The sequence below is a fragment of the Mobula birostris genome, chromosome 20 (assembly GCF_030028105.1).
Source record: "Mobula birostris isolate sMobBir1 chromosome 20, sMobBir1.hap1, whole genome shotgun sequence".
NCBI classification, from domain to species: domain Eukaryota; kingdom Metazoa; phylum Chordata; class Chondrichthyes; order Myliobatiformes; family Myliobatidae; genus Mobula; species Mobula birostris.
Window position 1 is genome coordinate 54888104 of NC_092389.1, and position 23413 is coordinate 54911516.

General features: G+C 45.3%; 1 long non-coding RNA gene and 1 pseudogene across 1 annotated transcript; both read left to right on the top strand.

The window, feature by feature from the left end:
* Positions 1–1351: 1351 nt before the first annotated feature.
* On the top strand, positions 1352–11569 carry LOC140185209 (uncharacterized). The gene is made up of 2 exons (XR_011882523.1): positions 1352–1745; positions 7323–11569. It is a non-coding gene; the product is annotated as an uncharacterized lncRNA (long non-coding RNA).
* Positions 11570–17574: 6005 nt separating this feature from the next.
* LOC140184972 (probable G-protein coupled receptor 139) lies at positions 17575–21848 on the top strand (annotated as a pseudogene).
* The last annotated feature ends 1565 nt before the right edge of the window (positions 21849–23413 follow it).

Genomic DNA, 23413 nt, shown 5'->3' on the forward strand with positions numbered 1-23413 from the left:
CGTCCCGTCTCCACTGCAGTAATCTCGGGGCAGCTATTAGATTCATCCGAGCACATCCTGGTTGGAGTCCAACCAACCATTGAGCACGTCTACATGAAACGCCGTCGTAGCAAAGCAGCATCCATCATCAGAGATGCTCACCACCCAGACCAGGCTCTTTTCTCGCTGCTGCAATCCGGTACAAGATGCAAGAGCTCAGGTCTCGCAGCACCGGGTCCAGGAACAGTTACTACACCTCAACCATCAGGCTCTGCAACAACAGAGGATAACTACACCCACTTACCGTCCATTGAGATGCTCCCACAACCAATCGTCGTACTGGGCCTGTATCAAAATTGGTGAAATTGGTGAAATCAGAGGTGGTTTGACTCAGACCGATCGCGTTGATCATGTCTCAGAATTAGAGAAGTAAAAGAGACAGGCACAATCTCACAGGGTATTGACAGTGTTGGGGCAGGAATGATGTTTCCCCTGGCTGGGCTCTGGAACCATGGTCCACAGACTTAAATCACAGTTCACCTCAGCAGGACTGAGATGCGGAGAAATTTCCTCCCCAGTGCAGCGAATCTTTGGAATTTTCTCCACGAGGTTTCTAAATTGAATAGACATATTTTGGGCCTCAGCGCTGATGGGGACATTGAAGTGGTGTTGAGGTCAAAGGTCAGACATGGAGACGCTTCAGATGAGGTTCACAAGGATGATTCCAGGAATGAAAGGGTTATTATACGAGGAACGATCGATGGCTCTGGGTCTGTACTCGGTTGAATTCAAAAGGGTGAGGGGAATCTGATTGAAACCTTTTTGAATACTGAAATATAGACAGAGTAGATGTAGAAAGGATGTTTCCCATGGAGTGAGAGTCTCGGACAAAAAGGCACAGGCTCTGCATCGGGAAGCGCCCTTTCAAACCTGAGATGCTGAGAAATGTCTTTTCACAAAGCATGGTGAATTTGTGGAATTTGTAGCCACATGCAGCTGTGGAGGCGAGGTCGTTGGGTGTCATTAAGGTGGAGATTGCTAGGTTCTTGATTGGACATGACATCAAAGGATACGGGCAAAAGGCCGGGTACTGGGGTTGAGGAGGAGAGAGGGAAAAGGATCAACCATGAGTGAACGGCGGAGCAGACTCGATGTGCCAGACGGCTTAAATCGGCTCCTGGGACTTATGGTCTTATGCTCTTATGTTCTGTAGATTTTCTCAGTGTCCGCAGCAAAATGCTTGTCGGGGTTGTCTGTACTCTGATAATAAAATGTACTTTGAAGTTTGAGTTTCGGGGAAATTCCTTTGATTCTGAGAACAAACTGTGATTGGCGGCAGCAGCCCGTCCTCAGACACACTCACAGCCAATCAGCGGCACAGCTGGGAGAGTCTTGCTTCCATTGGTTGAGGGGTGTCAGTGGGCGGGACGCTGAACTTCCGCAGCGGTGCGGGGTTTGGAACCGAGAGCGAGTGGACCCGGGGAGAGGCCGGAGATTGGGAGCTGCACGTCGGGTAACGGCTGCAACACCGGCCGGGTGAATCATCCGATGGCAGAGCTGAAGAGACTGGCGGAGATTCCGTGAGATGTTTCAGTTGCACGGAGGATGCCCGGTCTTTCCCTGCCGTGGATCGGGGCCTGTTGTCTGGAGTTCTACCCCGGACCGGTCTGCTGCTGCTGGGCGACGGGAGCTGGCCCGCAGCGGCTGCTGATGGATCTCTGGAGCTCTCACCGCTCCCCTGTGCAACCGGACAGGCTAAGGCCAAGGTAAGAACAAGGCGCAAAGGTCAGTTTGTGCTTTAGAAAATAAGAAACAGGAGCCGGGTTAAAAATTGACAGCAGTAAAAATACCCGAAATGCCATTTTTAAACCGATTTTTTTTTTCATTTTTCTTCATTTTGGGTCACGTTAGGAAAAGCCATCAAAAAGCCACAGTGTTCCATGTACGCTGGGTGATAGTCCTTCAAATAGTTCACCCCGGTCTTTTTGGGCACCGGTATGATTGCCGCCATTTTGTATGTGTATGTGTGTGTTTGTGTGTCCAAATGTTTGAAACAGTGAAACAGAGAATCCGAGGCTTCCCAGTTCGATCCAGCAATGTTCCCAGTAACTGTGGTCACAGAGATGGGACGGCCATTCAGATCAGAACAAAATAATTCACCCAGCAGTTGGTGAACCTTCAGAACTCACAACCCACTCTTGTGTTTGAGAGAGACATTCACAAATTTAAATGTGCGATTTAAAGTTTACAAAGTAAATTTATTATCAAAACTTTAAACATGTCATCATGCACAATCCTAGATTCATTTTTTGGGGGCAAATTCAGCAAATCCAAGAGCCATTATAGAATCACTGACAGACCAAACCCAACAGGACAGACAAAAACCTAAGTGCAAAAGACAATAAACTGCAAATATAAAGGAAAAATAATAATAAATAAATGAGAAATAAAGATCAAGAACATGGGATAAAGAGTCCTTGAAAGTGAGTCCAGAGGTTGTGGGAACAGTTCAGTTATAGGGTTACTGAATTTCAGTGAAGTTATGCTCTCTGGATCAAGAGCCTAATGGTTCAGGGGTAGTAACTGTTTCTGACCTGGTGGTGTGGGCCTGAGGATCCTGCACCCTCTTCTTGATGGCAGCAGTGAGAAGGGAGCATGTCCTTGGTGTCTGTGGGGGTGTGGGTGTCCTTCATAGAAACATAGAAAATAGGCGCAGGTGTAGGCCATTCGACCCTTTGAGCCTGCACCGCCATTCAGTATGATCATGGCTGATCATCCAACTCAGAACCCTGTACCAGCCTTCCCTCCATACCCCCTGATCCCTTCAGCCACACGGGCCATATCTAACTACCTCTTAAATATAGCCAATGAACTGGGCTCAACTGTTTCCTGTGGCAGAGAATTCCACAGATTCACCACTCTCTATGTGAAGAAGTTTTTCCTAATCTCGGTCCTAAAAGGCTTCCCCTTTATCCTCAAACTGTGACACCTCATTCTGGACTTCCCCAACATCGGGAACAATCTTCCTGCATCTAGTCTGTCCAATCCCTTTAGGATTTTATACGTTTCAATAAGATCCCCCCTCAATCTTCTACATTCCAATGAGTATGAGCCTAGTCGATCCAGTCTTTCATCATATGAAAGTCCTGCCATCCCAGGAATGAATCTGGTGAACCTTCTTTGTACTCCCTCTATGGCAAGGATGTCTTTCCTCAGATTAGGGGATCAAAACTGCACACAATACTCCAGGTGTGATCTCACCAAGGCCTTGTACAACTGCAGTAGTACCTCCCTGCTCCTGTACTTGAATCCTCTCGCTATAAATGCCAGCATACCATTCGCCTTTTTCACTGCCTGCTGTACCTGCATGTCCACTTTCAATGACTGGTGTACAATGACACCCAGGTCTCGTTGCACCTCACCTTTGCCTAATCGGCCACGATTCAGGTAGTAATCTGTTTCCTGTTTTTGCCATTGAAGTGGATAACCTCACATTTATGCACATTAATTTGCATCTGCCATGAATTTGCCCACTCACCCAACCTATCCGAGTCACCCTGCATACTCTTAGCATCCTCCTCACAGCTAACACTGCCACCCAGCTTCGTGTAATCCGCAAACTTGGAGATGCTGCATTTCATTCCCTCATCCAAGTCATTAATACATATTGTAAACAACTGGGGTCCCAGCACTGAGCCTTGCAGTACCCCACTAGTCACTGCCTGCCATTCTGAAAAGGTCCCGTTTATTCCCACTCTTTGCTTCCTGTCTGCTAACCAATTCTCGATCCACATCAATACCTTACCCCCCAGTACCGTGTGCTTTAAGTTTGCACACTAATCTCCTGTGTGGGACCTTGTCAAAAGCCTTTTGAAAATCCAAATATACCACATCCACTTGTTCTCCCCTAACCACTCTAATAGTTACATCCTCAAAAAATTCTATGAGATTCGTCAGACATGATTTTCCTTTCACAAATCCATGCTGACTTTGTCCGATGATTTCACCGCTTTCCAAATGTGCTGTTATCACATCCTTGATAAATGACTCTAGCATTTTCCCCACCACCAATGTTAGGCTAACTGGTCTATAATTCCCCGGTTTCTCTCTCCCTCCTTTTTTAAAAAGTGGGGTTACATTAGCCACCCTCCAATCCTGAGGAACCAGTCCAGAATCTAAAGAATTTTGAAAAATTATCACTAATGCATCCACTATTTCTTGGGCTACTTCCTTAAGCATTCTGGGATGCAGACCATCTGGCCCTGGAGTTTTATCTGCCTTTAATCCCTTCAATTTACCTAACACCACTTCCCTACTAACATGTATTTCCCTCAGTTCCTCCATTTCACTGGACCCTCTGTCCCCTACTATTTCTGGAAGATTATTTATGTCCTCCTTAGTGAAGACATTCAATTAGTTATTCAATTGGTCTGCCATGTCCTTGTTCCCCATAATCAATTCACCTGTTTCTGTCTGTAAGGGACCTACATTTGTCTTAACCAATCTTTTTTTTTCACATATCTATAAAAGCTTTTACAGTCAGTTTTTATGTTCTCTGCCAGTTTTCTCTCATAATCTCTTTTCCCTTTTCTAATTAAGCCCTTTGTCCACCTGTGCTGGACTCTGAATTTCTCCCATTCCTCAGGTGAGCCACTTTTTCTGGCTAATTTGTACATTTTTTTCTTTGGAATTGATACTATCCCTAATTTCCCTTGTCAGCCACGGGTGCACTACCTTCCTTGATTTATTCTTTTGCCAAACTGGGATGAACAATTGTTGTAGTTCATCCATGCAACCTTTAAATGCTTGCCATTGCATATCCACCGTCAATCCTTTAAGTGTCATTTGCCAGACTGTCTTAGCTAATTCACGTCTCATACCTTCAAACTTACCCTTCTTTAAGTTCAGAACCTTTGTTTCTGAATTAACTATGTCACTCTCCATCTTAATGAAAAATTCCACCATATGGTCACTCCTACCCAAGGGGCGTCTCATGACAAGATTGCTAATTAACCCTTCCTCATTGCTCAATGCCCAGTCTAGAGTGGCCTGCTTTGTAGTTGGTTTCTCGACATGTTGGTTCAAAAAACCATCCCGCATACATTCCAAGAAATCCTCTCCCTCAGCACCTTTACCAGTTTGGTTCACCCAATCTATATGTAGATTGAAGTCACCCATTATAACTGCTGTTCCCTTATTGCACACATTTCTAATTTCCTGTTTAATGCCATCCCCAACATCACTACTACTGTTAGGTGGCCTGTACACAACTCCCACCAGCGTTTTCTGCCCCTTAGTGTTATGCAGCTCTACCCATATTGATTCCACATCCTCTTGGCTAATGTCTTTCCTTTCTATTGCGTTAACCTCCTCTCTAACCAGCAATGCTACCCCACCTCCTTTTCCTACATGTCTATCTGTCCTGAATATTGAATATCCCTGAATGTTGAGTTCCCATCCTTGGTCACCCTGGAGCCATGTCTCTGTGATCCCAGCTATATCATATTCAATAATAACAATCTGCACTTTTAATTCATCCACCTTGTTACGAATGCTCCTTGCATAGACACACAAAGCCTTCAGGGTTGCTTTTACAACACTCTTGGCCCTTATACAATTATGTTGAAAAGTGGCCCTTTTTCATGCTTGCCCTGGATTTGTCGGCCTGCCACTTTTACTTTTCTCCTTACTACTTTTTGCTTCTACCCTCATCTTACACCCCTCTGGCTCTCTGCACTTGTTCCCGTCCCCCTGTTGTGAACTAACCTCCTCTCTCATAGTCTCTTTAATTTGATTCCCACCCCCCAACCATTCTAGTTTAAAGTCACCTCAGTAGCCCTTGCAAATCTCCCCGCCAGGATATTGGTCCCCCTAGGATTCAAGTGTAACCCGTCCTTTTTGAACAGGTCACACCTGCGCCAAAAGAGGTCCCAGTGATCGAAAAACTTGAATCCCTGCCCCCTGCTCCAATCCCTCAGCCACGCATTTATCCTCCACCTCATCGCATTCCTACTCTCACTGTCGCGTGGCACAGGCAGTAATCCCGACATTACTACCTTTGCGGTCCTTTTTCTCAACTCCCTTCCTAGCTCCCTATATTCTCCTTTCAGGATCTCATCCCTTTTCCTACCTATGTCATTGGTACCTATATGTACCACGACCTCTAGCTCCTCACCCTCCCAGTTCAGCATATCTTGGACACGATCAGAAATCTCCCGGACCCTGGCACCAGGGAGGCAAACTACCATCCGGGTCTCTGGACTGCATCCACAGAATCGCCTATCTGACCCCCTTACTATCGAGTCCCCGATTACAACTGCCCTCCTCTTCCTTCCCCTACCTTTCTGAGCTACAGGGCCGGACTCTGTGCCGGAGGCACGGCCACTGTCGCTTCCCCCAGGTAAGCTGTCCCCCCCCAACAGTACTCAAACAGGAGTACCTATTGTCAAGGGGCACAGCCACTGGGTACTCTCTATTACCTGACTCTTCCCCTTCCCCCTCCTAACCATGACCCACTGGTCTGCCTCCCATGGCCCTGGTGTGACCACCTGCCTGTAACTCCTCTCTATCAACTCCTCACTCTCCCTGACCAGACGAAGGTCATCGAGCTGCAGCTCCAGTTCCCTGACGCGGTCCCTTAGGAGCTGCATCTCGGCGCACCTGGCGCAGATGTGGACGTCCAGGAGGCTGGGAGACTCCGGGACCTCCCACATCCAGCACCGAGAACAACAAACTGCCCTCACACTCATACTGCCCCTCTCCTCAAATAACAACAAAAAATGAATGCCAAACCCTCTTCGCCTTGCCCGTTTCCGCCTAAGCCCGTTGAGCCGAAGCCCTTAAGGCTTCCTCTTATGAGAATAGGTTAGGTGAACTCTGCCTTTTCTCCTTGGAGCGACGGCAGTTTCTAAGATGATGACAGGCATTGATCGTGTGGATAGTCAGAGGCTTTTTCTCAGGACTGAAATGGCTAACACGACAGGGCACTCTTTTAAGATGCTTGGAGGCAGGTATACAGGATGTGTAAGGGGTAGGTTTTATACGAAGAGAGTGGTCAGTCCGTGGAATGGGCTGACGGCAACGGTGCTGTAGTGGGATACGACAGGGTCTTTTAGGAGAATCCTGGATTGGTACATGGAGCTCAAAAAAACAGAGGTCTATGGGTAACCCCAGGTAATTTCTAAAGTAAGTACATGTTTGGCACAGCATTGTGGGCCGAAAGGCCTGTATTGTGTTGCAGGTTTTCCATGTTTCTCTGTTTCTAACATTCGCTGCTGCTACTTGAAAGGTTAACTGACATTCATATTAACTAATTGTCATGTGTGTTCTCCTTTGACCGACAGGCACCACAGCCAGTGACAGTAGGAGACAGAGGTGTGTCTGATCTACGATCGGCCCTGTGGAAATCTGCCCCACTCTCAGCCCCTCCTCTTACGCTGTCAATATTGGACGACAACTTCCAAGATGACCTGGTGGCCCCGGCTGATATGCGGCTGCTGCAGAATGAGCGCGCTGATCGACGGGAGGTGTCGTTCCTATGCAAAGCGGGCATTTGTGAAATGTGCACAACAGTTTCTATTATAAGCAATTCGTGTTATTTTCACCGTTTACATTACACTACAAATGCAACGTGATAGTGGGGGCTGTGGTGGTGGAGGAGAAATCAGTGTTCCATCACCCTCTGCTTTGGGATCAGTGCACAGTCAATATCCAGTCTCCTTTTGATTTGAGTTCTCCAGTCCCGGCTGCAAGAGTCGTGAATCCTTATTGTGCCTTTCCAGGTTAAACAAGTCCTCACTGAGGCCACCGACTGGAGATGCACACAGTACTCCAGCCGTGGTCTCACCAACATGGAACAGAGCAGCAGGGGAACAGGCCCTTCTGCTCTCTGTGCTGTTCTGAACCAACTAAACTGGTCTTTCCACGCCTTATTAAACCATTCCCTTCTGCAAACACATCGACATTGCTGCATTCCCCACACATTAATGTGGTATCCAATTCCCCCTTTCTCATTTGCTTCCTTCAGCAACCCTGGCCTTCATTCCAGACATACATCACTATGAGTATGAAAAGAAAGCTTGCAAAGCACATTTCCTCTAAACATTCTGAGTCAAGTTTAACATTACTGTCATGGATAAGTGTTTTTTGTATAGCAGCAGTGTAGGAAAAATACAAAATTATATTAAATTATGAAATAAATAAAGAGTACAAATAGGGCTGATGAGCCAGTGCCCCCCCAACTAAAATATATGCCCTCTAGTATTAGACAATTCATCCTCAGGGAAATAAGTACAGGCTGTCCATTCTGCCTGCATCTCCCATATTGCGATAAACTCCTGTCAAGCCTCCCTCGCCCTCTGCAGATCCAGAGAATATATCCCTTAATTGTCCAATCTCTCCCTATCCAGGCCACGCCCTGTTAAGCCTTTTCTACTCAACGTCAAAATCATCCACATCTTTTGCTGGAATAGAATGCAATCGTCCAGATGTAGTTAAATTAGAGGTTTATAAATCTGCAACGTAACTACCTGTCACCGAACTTCCTGCCTCGATTACTAACGGTAACTGGCCCACGCCGCATTTATCAACCCCAACAAGCAGATACTTTAGGAGTGTATTGAACTCAGATCCCAAGATCCCTCTGCAGATCAACACTGACATCGACACAGGCCAAGCTCGCAAGCCACCACAATTCTGGTGAATCTCCTCTGCAGTCTTCCAGCCCAAAACATCCTTTGTACAGAATGCTAACCAGAACTGAATGTGACATTTCAAGAAATTTAGCAGTCAAAAGAATGAAGTCGACCATTCGGACGAGACCCTTGCTCCCTCGGCCCACCCATTCCATGCCGAACGGGTACACACCAAACTCGCCCCATAATCCTGTGTTTGTCGCTTCTCCTCGGGGACAGCAATTAACTTGTTTGCACATTTCAGTTGCGTAGACGCAGCGGCTGAAAGATCCTTTCCCTCTTGTAAGAGTCTAAAACTAAACCTTTCCTATCCTGTATTAACCACAATGTCTTTCAAATTTGTATAAGTACAGGACCACAAAGGTGGTAATGTCTCTTAAAGAACAGAAAGGCGGATAATTTCCCCAAAGCCTGGTGGGATACAGTGGACAGATTAGGAGATTGGGCAAGAAAGTGGCAAGTGAAATACAATGTTTGAAAATGCATGATCATGCACTTTGGTAGTGGAAATACATGTGCGGACCATTTTCAAAATGGGGAGAAAATCCAAAAATCTGAGATGCAAAGGAACTTGGGGGTACTTGTACAGAATGCCCCAAAGCCTTGCATGTTACGTCTGTGGTGAGGAATGCAAATGCCATGTTATCATTCATTTCAAGAGCTCGATAATACAACTGCAAGGATGTGATTCTGAGGCCTCACCTTGAGAATTGTGAACACTTTAGGCCCCTCGTCTTGGAAAAAATTGCTCCAGCATTGGAAAGAGTCCAGAGGAGTTTCACAAGGATGAGTCCAGGAGTGATATGGTTATCGTATGAAGAACATTTGATGGCTCTGGGTCATTACTCGCTAGAATTCAGCAGGATGAGGGGGAAACTTTTCGAATGTTGAAAGGCCTAGACAGATAAGATGTGGAAAGTTTGTTTCCCATGGTGGGAGACTCTAGGACAAAAGGGCACAGCCTCAGGATAGAGGGGCATCCATTCAGAGCAAAGATATGGATATTTTGTTTAGTCAAAGGGTGATGAAATTGTTGTCAGTTGCAGCTATGGAGGACAGGGCGTTGGGTGTGTTTAAGGCAAAGGTTGATACCTTCGTTATTAGACATGGCATCAATGGTTATGCGGAGAAGGCCGGGAATTGGGGTTGAGGAGGAGAAAAATAAGATTAGCCATGATTTAACAGCGGACCAGACTCAATTGGCTAGAGGGCTTAATTTTGTTCCTGTGCCTTATCATCTTATGAAAGGGCACAGGCCGCCGTCAGGTAAGTTGTGAAGGTTTTGAGAAAATTTTGCTGGAAGTCATATTGTGATAATATTGGAAGGGATATTAAACTTGCAGATGTTTGAGGAAAGATTAAGGTAATGGGGTGTTCGTAGGGATCCAAATATTCCAGTATTGATTGACGAGTGTAAATTGATTGTACCTGAAAAAAGGAAGGTTTAGTTCCTGGCTGTGTCATTTTCTGCGATTCATAATCAAGATAAATTGAGTGAAGAGATTCAGTAATACCGGGATGAGGTTCTAAGTGAAAACAGCAGGTAAATGGATGATCATTGCAGCTTTCAGTTGCTAAATCACAATGTATGTGTTTTACAAATAGCATTAATAGACCGGCACTGGAATTGAACTCGGTGGCTCAAACTCCTGAAGAAGTGTTGGTGGTAGGATTTCTTGCCACGTGGATGGAAAATAAGCTGCCATAGAAGCAGTGTATCACTAATATTATCGATAAATGCAAAGGAGCATTAAATATACTTGTGTCTTCGTGGATTTTTCTGGGGTGCTGCATGAAAATATTTATTGACCATTTAGATTTGTGCAATCAAATCTGTTCTTGATAATGGCTGCGTGGTTTATGGATCAGCTTCCTCTTCCATTTTAAAATATCTGGATGTGATAAAGGCACAGACTTTAAACTTGTGTTGTGGTGCAGTGAGATGGCCCGCTGTTTCGGATTGACTGGTTGAAATCGGAAGCACCTTTTCAATTGTGGAGGTTGCAGCTGTCAGATTGAACTTCAGGCGGCGGAGGAATCATCATCCTGATGAAGGTGTGTTGCTGGGCTGTTGGGAACATCACAATAACAGTGTTTTTAATCTTGGGTATCATGCTTGGAATATGGGTTAGTTGGATTATTCAGGCTGCCCCACGGCAGCTTTCTCGGTAAACCCAACTTGTTTATTCCAATGCATTTTCCTGATTTTAGGTTACTGGATTTAATAAAATCTAAGGGTGTTAACTGGGATGCTGATGTAGCTGCTTTTGTGCACGAATTATAGGTGACAATAAGGAAACAACGTACCAAACATTTAGCAGCATTTTCAGCAGAATTAGTTGCTATCATTGTAGGCACACTTGTCCACGTAAGGTTGTAATTTGTTCAGCTTTTTTTGGGGTTTGATGTGCCTTAAAACAAGTCATTCCATCAGTAGGTCAGATTTAATGTCAGAAACTCATCAAACTTTATTTCGCATACGAGGTATTGGTTTCCAGATTGACATTGTCCGGGTCCCTGCACATTGAGTGTTGAGGTGGACGAGCTGTTTGACCGTTCAGCGACAAAAGCTGTTCATTGTTCAGCTGTGGATATCGACCTTTATCGAAGCAAATCAGAAGCTAAGGGTAGCTTATTTGTGTAGATTTGCCTCGATTTTTGGGGCATGTCGGCAAATATGAGCTGTACACTGAACTGGCGTGTACGCAGATTCGTGGGTGCATACAGATTTGTGGTGTGCCGACAGATATGGCGGTGCACACAGATTTGGGTGTGTCGCGGATTTAGGGGTGCACATGGATTTTGGAGGTTTCGGTGGATTTCGGGGATTTTTTGACGTATATCAAGGTTGTTTCATTTGTAGATACTTTAATAATAAATACACTTAAAACATTGAACTTTGTTCCTGCTATTTGTGAGGTGTAGACAGCTATTTTGCGAACTGTTCGAAATGCATCCTACTCTGGAATAATCTGATTGGAATGTAAAAGTTTCTGCGGGCCGGGGAGCGCCCAGCATGGGGGTGCATGAAGACACGGTGAGCAGTAGGGCCCGGAGGAGTCGGTAGAACAGAGGAATCAGGAAACACAGATTCATAATTCATTGAAAGTGGCGTCACCGCTAGAGAGAATCGTACAGAAAGATGTAGGCACATTTACCTTCATAAATCAAAATATTGAGTACAAGAGATGGGAATATATGTTTAAGTTGTATAAAACGTTTATGAGTCCTAATCTGGAGTATTGTGTGCAGCATTTGTTACCTGCCTGCAGGAAAAATATCAATAAAACTGAAAGAATGCCGAGAATATTTACAATATGTTTGCCGGGATTTGAGTTCGGAGTTGTAAGGGATAGTTAAATAGGTTTGGACTTTAATCCCTGGAATTTAAGCAAATGATGTGAAATTTCATAGAGGTATACAAATTATGACTGATATAGACAAGGTAAATGCAGGCAAGATTTTTCCACTGAGGTTGGGTGAGGCTGGGACCAGAGTTCTCTGTTCAAGAGTGAAAGAAGAAAAGTGCCAGCGGAAGTGGAGGATGTGGTTTTGATTGCATGGAAGAGAGGTTTGGATACCGACACAGATGGGATGGGTATTGAGGGCCATTTTCGAGGTGATGTCATGAAACTCGGGAAAATAACAATTTGGTACGGACTAGATAGCGGAAAACGGTCAGATTCATTTTTATAGTGCTCTGTCACGCCAAATAATTTGTAGATGAGGGAACTGGTTGGCTCTGTTGTCTGTGAAGGAAGTAGGATGATTTAAAATGTTTTGGTGGGGTATAGAAGTGTATAGGTGCTGGGCATCCTTGATCAAAATAAGGCGATCAGGGCAGGGATTTTAAAGTTGTCCAGCAGTTCGAGAGCATGTGAAGTTCATGGAGGGAGATGTGAAGGGACTGAACAAAAGGTGATAAAATGAATTTGAGGTACACGGACACGTCAGATCGGGCAAGAGCAGGCAGAGACAAAAGTAACAAAACCCATTCACACGCACTTACACACATAGGCAGACAAATATATAGAGACAGAGACCAAAATACATACACAGATACAGAGTAACATACACACATAGATTCCCAAATACACACACACACGCGCGCGCACACACACACACACACACACACACACCTGCAGTATCACATTTGCCTTCCCAGGTCCCCACTTTGCTCTGTGTGCTTTCCATATTCGATAGTTTTGAATATAATGTCTCCCTTATTTTTCTAAACTGAGCAGCACAGGCCCAGAGCCATCAAACTCTCCTCATGGGTTCACTCTTTCATGCCTTCTTCATCCTCCCCAAATGTATTTAGTAGAGACTGTCCGAGCTCTCCGCTCTTCAGAAGTAAGCCTACGATATTGTTGTATTCGTTACAAACAATGCAGTGCTGTATAGTTCCCTGAGCCAGTGTACACACGTCTCTCTGGTGTCCTGAAGGGATTCTTCCACACTAGCCACGTGTTCCCAGTCGTCAAGCCGTCACGACAAAGACCGGGCGCTGTCCTCCAGCTGGTCTCTGACCCAAACACACACAGACACACAACAAGACGGACAGACACATAGGTGAACACATATAAACACACAGAGATGCAAACATTCAGATATACTTTAATAATTAATACATTTTGAACTTTGAACGTTTTAAGATGGGGCAGCTATCTTCTGAACTGTTTGAAATGATTTTTGCTCTGGAATAAACCGATGTGCATGTGGGGATGTCAGCGGGTTTGGAGTGCAAATTGATGTGCGGATGTGCGCAGATTTCAGAGTGTCTCAGTAAATATGGGGGTGCACACTGATTTGAGGATGCATGAACGTTGGGAGGGTGCACAGGGATTTGGGAGTGCACAATGATTTGGGGTTGCACACAAGTTTGGATGTGTCCGCGAGCTTGGGGATGCACACGGATTTGGGGTGTCCGTGGAACTGTGGGTGTGATGAATCTCAAGGTTGTTTCATTCACAGATATTTTAATAACTGATGTATTTTGAACTTTGAACTTGCTATTTGATTTAAGGTGGAAAATCTACTTTGTGAATTGTTTCAGATGATTCTTGTTCTAGGATAATCTAATGTGTATGTGGAGTTGTCAGCAGGTTTGCGGTGCGCAGGGATCTGGGAACGTTGGTGGATTTGGGGGTGTCGGCAGTGTTGGGGGTGTGCATGGATTTCGAGGAGACCACTGAGTTAGGGATTGCAAGCGGGTTTTGGAGTGCCCACAGATCTGCGGATGCTGTGACGAAACCCGTGACGGGAATAAAGAACCAGAAAAGATGGAAAACACTTTGGAGTCTAGGATTGCTATAAACTAATAATATTTATTAATAACTACGCAACACAGTAATATAAATGTGCATAAATCAAACAGGTTAGCAATTATATATATATAAGTACATCAATCAGAAAGTGTGGAAATATATGTATGAAAAACCAAGTTTCTTTATGTCTAGGGGTAAAAAGTTACAGTCTAACGATGATGAGTAAAGTTCAGTTCAGTTCATGGTATTTAGTTCAGTAGCGTGGGGTGGGGGAGGGGAGAGAGAGAGAGAGAGGGAGGGGGGGAGAGTTGAATCTTCAGGTGAGCTGATGCCGTCGATCTTCTCGTCGTCCGCCGAAATCCTTCACAAGTCACCGACTGTGACTGTAACAAAGGGGGGACCGGTTTTCTGTGGTGGAGCTATCACCCCGGCAAGGGTGGACACATAGACAACTCTCCACCAGTCAACCCCTTCTCCTTCACTGGAAGAGCAATTAGGTCGATTCGCCTGATCGATCCTCCAAAACCCACTTTCTCTGCGGGCACAGCAATGCTCATTCAGTGTCCAGATCATGTGTCTGAGATCTATATCATCTGACCTCCTATTTATCTCACCGTGCTGAGCATCACCTGTAATTCAAAGAGTCCCCCCTTCCTTTGTCTGTGAAGAAATGCAAGCAGGCAACAAGTCCTTGAAAGTCACATCAATAATGTGCTGTCGGTCACCATAGCAACTTTCCAGCTGCTCGGTGCTATCTCCAAAGTAGAAATCCAACGTTACCTCCCGTGTCCTAACGTGGCAGTCCAACCGTTAATCTTCTCTCTCTCTCTCTCTTCAAAACAATCATCGGTGATAAATAACTCTCTCTCTCTCTTCAAACAGTTAATAGGGGCACTCCAGGAACCCTACACAGTGCACACACATTTGAGATACGCTCAGATTTGGGAATCCCGGTGGATTTGGAGATGTGCCGAATCTCAACGTTGTTTCATTGATACAGACTTTAATATTAAATGCAACTTGGACCTTGGCCTCGGTTCTTACTATTTTTTGGCGTGGAGGCAGATATTTTGTGAACTGCGCGAAATGATTCTTGCTCTGAGATAATCTAATGTGCATGTGAGTGTGCCGGCAGGTTCGGGGTGCACAAGCATTTTGGGGTGCAGGCAGATTTGAAGAGTGCGCTGATTTAAGGGGGTTTTGGCGAATATGGACGTGCACAGGGAATTGCTGCTGTGTGAAGTAATGGGGATTTGTCAGTGAATATGGAGGTGTCGGTAGATTTGGGGGCACCCATTGAAACGGGGGTGAAGATGGGTTTGGGGAGGTGCACAAGTTTGGGAATGTCAACGGATTTGGGGTTGCACAGACAATTTTGGTAGTTCGTGGATTTGGGGTGTGCACGTATCTCAGGGTTCTCTGGGTGTGGAGGTATGGCGAATCTAAAAGTTCTTTCATTTATAGATGCTTTAGTAATAAATACATCTTAAATTATAAAGGTGGGACTACTTGAAATGATTGCTCCTCTGTGATAGTCTGACGTGCATGTGGGTGGTGGTTAACGTGTGCACGGAATTGGGGTGCACACAGATTTCGCGACGCATACCGATGTGTAGAAGTGCGCTAATTTGAGGGAATATGCGGGTGAATACGCATGTGGACATCTGTTCGGGCATTTAAAGGTGGAAGCCGCTCTTTTGTGAAGTGTTTGAAATGATTCCTGCTCTGGAATAATTTACTGAGTAGGTGTATGCACAGATATGGGTTGTGCACGGACTTGGGAATGTGCGCAGAATTCCGGCTTTGTCGGTGAATTTGGGGATGCATACCGGTTTGGCGGCGCATGCCGATTTGCAGATGAACGCAGATTAACGGGCATGTCAGCAAATGTGTGAGTACCCTGGGATATAGTGTGTCCGTTTCTTGGGGGTGCACACTGATTTGAGGGCTGAATGCGGGCTTGTCGGCGAGCACAGATCTCTGAGTGAACACTGAGTTACAGATATGTGCAGAGTTGGATGTGCTTGCAGATTCGGAGGTAAACAGTGACTCGGGGAAGCCGATGGATTTGTAGGTGTGCCCAATCGCAAGATTGTTCTGTTTATATAGACTTTAATAATTAAAACGATATGATATTTGACCTCGATCCTTGTCTTTTTTTAATATATAGCAATTGCCATTTTGTGAACTGTTTGAAATGATATTTCTTTGGGATCATTTAATGTGCATTTGGGAGTCCAGTAGGTTTGGGTTTCTCACGGATATGGGGATGCAGACGGGTTTGAGAATATGCGCTGATTTAGGGGTGTTGTAAAGAACATGGGGTGCACAGAGATTTGGTGATGTGCACAGAAGTGGCTGTTAGCCAGCGCATATTGCGGAACAGGCGGATTTGGGGGTGTCAGAAGATGTGGGGCACATTCTGAGTTGGGTGCGCACATGTATTTGCATATGCGTGTGGATCTGGGTGTATGCAGAGCTTTGGCAAAGTCTGCCGATTCGAGGGTGCACACGGATTTTGCAGAATCGGTAGTTTTGGAGCAGGCTGATGAATTTGAGGTGTGCATGTGTTTCAGGGTTCTCAGGGTATGGAGATGTGGCGAATCTCAAGATTGTTCCATTTGTACATACTTTAATAATACATGCAATTTCCATTTTTACCTCTGTTCTTAATTTTCTATGGTTCAGGCAGCCATCTTGTGAACTGTTTGAAATGAGAGTTTCAGAGCATGTGAAGTTTGCGGATAGAGATTGGAAGGGACTGAACCAAGGGGGATAGTCAAAATTCGAGGTATACGGACAAATGTTCAGTCAGGCACGGTCAGGCAGAGACAGTGGGTCTACCCACGAACGGACAGGAAAACACACTGTCACACACGAACACACACAGACAGACAAACCCGCAGACACACGGGCAGAAACAGACAACTATAATTTCTTCACCGTCTGTCTCGCTCTTCTCCGTGTTCTTTGACACATACGGGATGATATGTTAGAACATACTAACCACCCTCACTAGACCACTGAATTTGATGGCCATTCGTTGGAATGAGAAATGGACCTGGACAAGTTCCCAAATATTCTGCCTGTGACTGAGTTACTGAGAGGTCTTTTGGGGTTCTTGGATATGGAAGTGTTTATTTATCATCAGAAACTGACATTTTTTTTGGTCCTTCTCGGTAGAGTCGCAAACACAAACTACATCAAGAGTTTCTACTATTGAGGAGAATGATAACAGTAAGTGATTCAATACAATTTCACAAGTTACAATGACAAAATTTACTTCAATATTCTGTGTCCGACAAATAGTTCCTTTGAAGTACATATTTACAATGGAAGCACATGTATTTGATGAAACAGCTCGGAAGGTTCAGTCAACATTTTTCAGAAAAGCTATCTCCCACAAATGTTCTAAATATTAAATCATTAATTTCATCACAATCTGACACCGCGGGGATTACACCTGTCTGATGTAATCGGATTGTGAATAATTTAAAAACCTTTATTTTTAAATCTGTTGATGTCAGTCCCCGTGGAGCCGCTAAATGGTATTAAAACCCCAGGCAGGTGCTGCCTCAAAATTTCCTTCCGAGAGATCGCCTGGAGCACAGAGGGACAAATCACTGGACAGAGAAATGTCTGCAATGTTGGATAGGTACAAAAGTGTGGAGAAAATATTGTACTTGTTGATTGCCGTCATTGGAGTTCCCGGTGGGTGAGCAGAAGAATTAATATTTTTGCTGTTTCTGTGTGTTAACCGGTGTTAAGCTATTTATGATCATTTGACAAGTTTCTATCTTGATGATCATTAAGAAAAAAATATCCGTCAGAGATATCGATCCAGTCAGTTCAACACTCTGATCTTTTCATATTTAATAACAAGCGGAACTAAACTTCTGTCTCTCCCTTAACTCATGGGATCGACTCTAATGTCGTTATTGCCGTGAATGAGACCTTGTCCTGCGTTGCTCCAGTGCTGTGGACGAGCAGCTCTCCGGGAGGCTGTGACTGGGAGGAATTAAATGGGACTCTCTACAGAGTTGTCCCAATGGTGGGGGCAGGCGGCTCTCCGGGAAGGTGTGATTGGGAGGGTGTTGATGGGAATTTGTCCAGAGTTGTCCCGATGGTGGGGGCAGGTGGCTCTCCGGGAAGGTGTGACTGGGAGGGTGTTGATGGGAATTTGTCCAGAGTTGTCCCAATGGTGGGGGCAGGCGGCTCTCCGGGAAAGTGTGATTGGGAGGGTGTTGATGGGAATTTGTCCAGAGTTGCCCCAGTGGTGGGGGCAGGCGGCTCTCCGGGAAAGTGTGATTGGCAGGTTTTAATGGGAAGTTGTCGTGATTTTTCCCGGCGTTGGGGAGAGGCATCTCTCTGGGAAGGTGTGACTGGGAGGAGTTTACATTGCGAAGTTCACCGTTTCTGAGTTATTGATCAGACAGAACCCAAGGTCCTGTGGTTTTATGTCTTCCTCTGAAGTCTCTCAGTCGGATCCTACTGACTGTTGGTCAATAATCTGGGTCTGATCACCTGCACCAGTGCCCGCGGATCTTTTGCTGTGTATTATCGAATTGAACTGCGCTGTAGATTTAATCCATCAAAGGAACAACTCAGCCTTAGGTTACTAACTTGTTCCTGCTTTCCCTCTGAGACGCGTCGTAAATCGGGGCATCGTTTCGTCCTGACGGAGGGTCTCGGTCCGAAACGACGGCTTGTTGAATGTCAGGGATGCAGCTCTCCGCGAAGGTGTGACTGCACGCGTTTTAATTGGACTTTGTCCAGGTCTGTCCCAGTACTGGGGACAGGCAGCTTTCCAGGAAAAGTTGACTGGGTGGGGTTTACATTGTAAAGTTCTCTGTTTCTGAGTTAGTGTTTAGAGAGAATCCCTGGTCCTGTGTTTCAGGTCTGCCTGTGGAGACTGTCACAGTCGGATCCCACTGCCTGTTGGTCAAAAATTGGGTCAGATCAGCTGAACCAATCTGCCAACGTGTGTTATTGAACTGATCTGTAGAATTAATCCATTAACGGAGCCACTCAGCCTCAGGTTGCTACGTTGTTCCTGTTTTCCCTCTGAGACCCGTCGTAAGTTGACGAGGGTAAAGCGGTGGAAGTTGTCTCTATGCATTTCAGTCAGGTCTTTGACAAGGTTCCACACGGAAGGTTAGTTAGGAAGGTTCAATCGTTAGGTATTAATATTGAAGGAGTAAAATGGATTCAGCAGTGGCTGGATGGGAGACACCAGAGAGTGCTGGTGGATAACTGTTTGTCAGATTGGAGGCCGGTGACTAGTGATGTGTCTCAGGGATCTGTACTGGGTCCAATGCTGTTTGTCATATACATTAATGATCTGGATGATGGGGTGGTAAATTGGATGAGTAAGTATGCAGAAGATACTAAGATAGGTGGAGTTCTGCATAATGAAGTAGGTTTTCAAAGCATGCAGAGAGATTTAGACCAGTTAGAAGAGTGGGCTGAAAGATAGCAGATGGAGTTTAATGCTGGTAAATGTGAGGTGCTACATTTTGGTAGGACTAATCAAAATAGGCATACATGGTAAATGGTAGGGCATTGAAGAATGCAGTAGAACAGAGGTATCTAGGAATAATGCTGCATAGTTTCCTGAAGGTGGAATCTCATGTGGATAGGGCGGTGAAGAAAGCTTCTGGTATGCTGGCCTTTATAAAACAGAGCATTGAGTACAGGAGTTGAAACTGTACAACGCATTGGTCAGGCCAGATTTGGAGAATTGTGTACAGTTCTGGTCACCGAATTATAGGAAAGATGTCAACAAAATTCAGAGAGTACAAATAAGATTTACTTTTATGTTACATGGGTTTCATCACCGAAGTTACAGAGAAAGGTTGGACAAGTTGAGTCTTTATTCTTTGGATCGTGGAAGGTTGAGGGGGGACTGGATAGAGGTATTTAAAATTTTGAGGGAGATAGATAGAGTTGACGTGGATAAGCTTTTTCCATTGAGAATGGGGGAGATTCAAACAAGAGGACATGAGTTCAGAGTTAAAGGCCAAACCTTCAGCGGTAACATGAGGAAAAACTTCTTTACTCAGAGAGTGGCAGCTGTGTGGAACAAGCTTCCAGTAGAAGTGGTTGAGGCAGGTTCGATGTTGTTATTTAAAGTTAAATTGGATAGATATATGGACAGGAAATGAATGGAGGGTTTTGGGTTGAGTGCAGGTCTGTGGGACTAGGTGAGAGTAAGAGTTCGGCATGGACTAGAAGGGCCGGGATGGCCTGTTTCCGTGCTGTAATTGTTATATTGTTATATAAATCCGTGCACTGCTTCGTGCTCAATAAGGATCTCGGCCCGAAAGGACGGTTTGTAAAATTCCACGGATGCAGCTTCACCAGCTGAGTCCCTCCAGTATTTGATGTGCGCTGCTCTTGTATGCATTCGTGGCCGCATCAGATGCTGAGTTTCCATAGGCCTGGCCAATCAGGGGTAAATCAGTGAAACTGGCCCCGTTAACGACTGGAATCGGAATGATCGTTGTTGTTCATACAGCTCGTTTTTATCGCCTAGGATTGCACACGCATGGTCTTATCCCCACACTGAGGAAAGCAGGTCAGAGACAGTGTGACCAGTGTCTGATTTACATTAGCAGCCGTTCATAGACTCCAGCACTCCTGATCTTTAGCTGAAACCCGACATCGTGTTAATTCCCGGAGAATGTGTTTAGTAACGCCCAGTGTCTGTTCTCTCCCTCTCTCACTCCCTCTCGCCCTCCCTCTCTCCCTCCCTCTCTCTCTCCCTCTCTCTGTCTCTCTCTCGCTCTCCCCTCTCTCTTTTTCTGTCTCTCTCTTTTTCTGTCTCTCTCTCTCTGTCTCTCCCTCAATCTCTCTCCCTCTCTCTCTCTCTCTCTTTCTCTCCTTCTCTCTCTCTCCCTCTCTCTCTCTGCCTCTCTCTCTCTCGCTCTCTCACCCCTCTCTCGGTCTCTATCTATCTCTCCCCACTCTCTCTCCCTCCATCTCTCCCCCTCCCTCCCTCCCTCCAGTGAATTTAGCGGCGATTGTGATCCTGTCCCGGGGAAAGTGCGGCCTCTCTGTCTGCACTACTCGCTACCTGGTGGCCATGGCAGGGTCTGACTTACTGGCCGTTGTCACCAATGTAATTTTATATTGAATCAGAACTTTTTACTTCCGGAGGAGTTTTCTGAGCATCACCCCTGTGTGCAGTGTTATCGATGTACTGACGTTCACAGCCACAGACTGTTCTGTCTGGTTCACCGTCACTTTCACCTTTGATCGGTTTGTCACCATTTGCTGCCAGAAGCTGAAAACAAAATATTGCACCGGGAAAACTGCGGCTGTGGTTCTAACAACAACCGGCGTGCTGTTCTGTCTGAAAAACATACCCCGATACTTCACACGGGAACCCTGGGTGATCATCGACAATGTACCGTGGTTCTGTAAACCCGTGAACAATTATCTCACTGACCTGGGGTGGGTAGTATATGACTGGCTCCACACGGTTTTAACTCCGTCCCTCCCTTTCGCTGGGATCCTGCTGCTCAACGCTCTGACAGTCAGGCACATTTTAGTGGCCAGTCGGGTCCGTAAGGGGCTGAAGGGTCAGAGCAAGGGGGAGAACCGCAGTGACCCGGAGATGGAGAGCAGGAGGAGGTCTGTGGTTTTACTCTTCACCCTCTCCGGCAGCTTCATCCTCCTGTGGATGACATACGTTGTAAATGTCATTTATTATCAAGTATCTGGATACGATTTCAATGATTCTGAATGGATCTTTTACTACGTCGGTGTTTTGCTGAAGAATTTTAGCTGCTGCACGAACACATTTATTTACGCGGTGACTCAGTCGAAATTCAGGGAGCAGATAATCAGAGCGGTGAAATATCCGGTCACCTCGGTGCTTCAGTTCATTAATAAAGCCGCGTCCTGAGCACAAGCCGAAAGCGGCCGCAATTTCTCCAGTCCAGACGCCAGCTCCTCACATTCACCGCCTGATCTCCCAGCTGTTTGTTCCCGGGCTGATTGTCCCAACGACGGACAGATCCGAAATATTAGCATAGTGTGTGTGGTCGGGGTGGCCAGGCAAATTCTTGGAGTCTCAGTACATCATTGGACCCGCCAGATGTCAATCAAAGAACAACTCCGGATTGCGAGCCACCGATTGGTCTGTTGATTTGTTCATGAATTTATACTCCCGCCCAGGAGCCTCACAGTCTGTTCACCCAAGACGTCTGATGCTGGTTTGCTGTTCCAATGTCAATCACACCAGTCTCTGCAGTCCCCTTCAATGATTGGCTAACGTGAAAAAAGGCGGTGTTTGGGTAAATAACGGTCGAAACTCCAACTTTAAGGTAAATTTCGCTGCCATCTGGAACGGAGTGTGTTGCAGACAGTTGGGAATTAATACCCTCACTGCCTCTTCTATCTAACGCTCTATTAACCCGTAAAACCCTATAGATTATACTTAATTAAACACAGTACCGTGAATTAAATTAAATTCACTCCCATTGAAAGATTTTAAATGAAAGCTATCAACCCCCAATGTTTATAATCAAGCCTGCATTTCATTTCTTTTTACCCGATATGCTTCTTATCAGAAGACTGATACTTCTTAACTTTCCTAAACAACTTATTTTTCTCCCCAAATGCCTCTGCATACATCTCAGTCCACCATGCTACAACCTTTCTCCTATAAATGCTCTTTTTCACAGCAATCACTTTCAACGCTGTTTGATGAATAATGTGACAGAACGTTTCATTACAAAAACCCACATCATCCTCTCAACATTCAGCCCTGGCAGACGCTCATCACATAAAACATTAAACCACTTTCATTCCTGTTGAATCAAATATTTCTGCTACAGCTGTGACATATATTTCATTCAATTCACAACTCGATTCCACGTCCCTTCCTAAAAATAGCAACATCGCTGCCAACTAACTTATCACACCTAATGACAAAATAATCCTGCACTACAAAGAAGAACTTTTGCTCTGCTTTCACAATAATTTGAGTTTCATCATTACGACTAGATGTCCGAGCAGTACAATTCACCACGTCCGTTATAAAAATCACAAATTTATCCATCAGTGAAGTATCTTTCGGAATTGAACTGTGATGACAACATATACCCTCTGACGTCACAGACTGTTCTATGTCTGGTACCACTTTATAAACATTCAGTTTAACTTTTGCAAGGCCTCTGCATAGGACCCACCCAATAGTACTTTACCCTGTGGAACTGCAGCTGCCTCTGTTTTCAGAAAGCAACGAAAATAGAATTTTCACGTTTCCCTTTCTCCATGACTGACGTTCAGATTAACTAATCATCGTTTAAATTCACATTTGACCGACAGGCACATCAGCCATTGACAGCAGAGGACGGAGGTGGGTCAGAGCTACCTCTGCCACATAATCAGTCCCTCTCTACGTTGTCATAGTGTTGAAACAGAGAGTGGCTGAGGAGCCGAGAACATTAGACTACAATTTCTAGA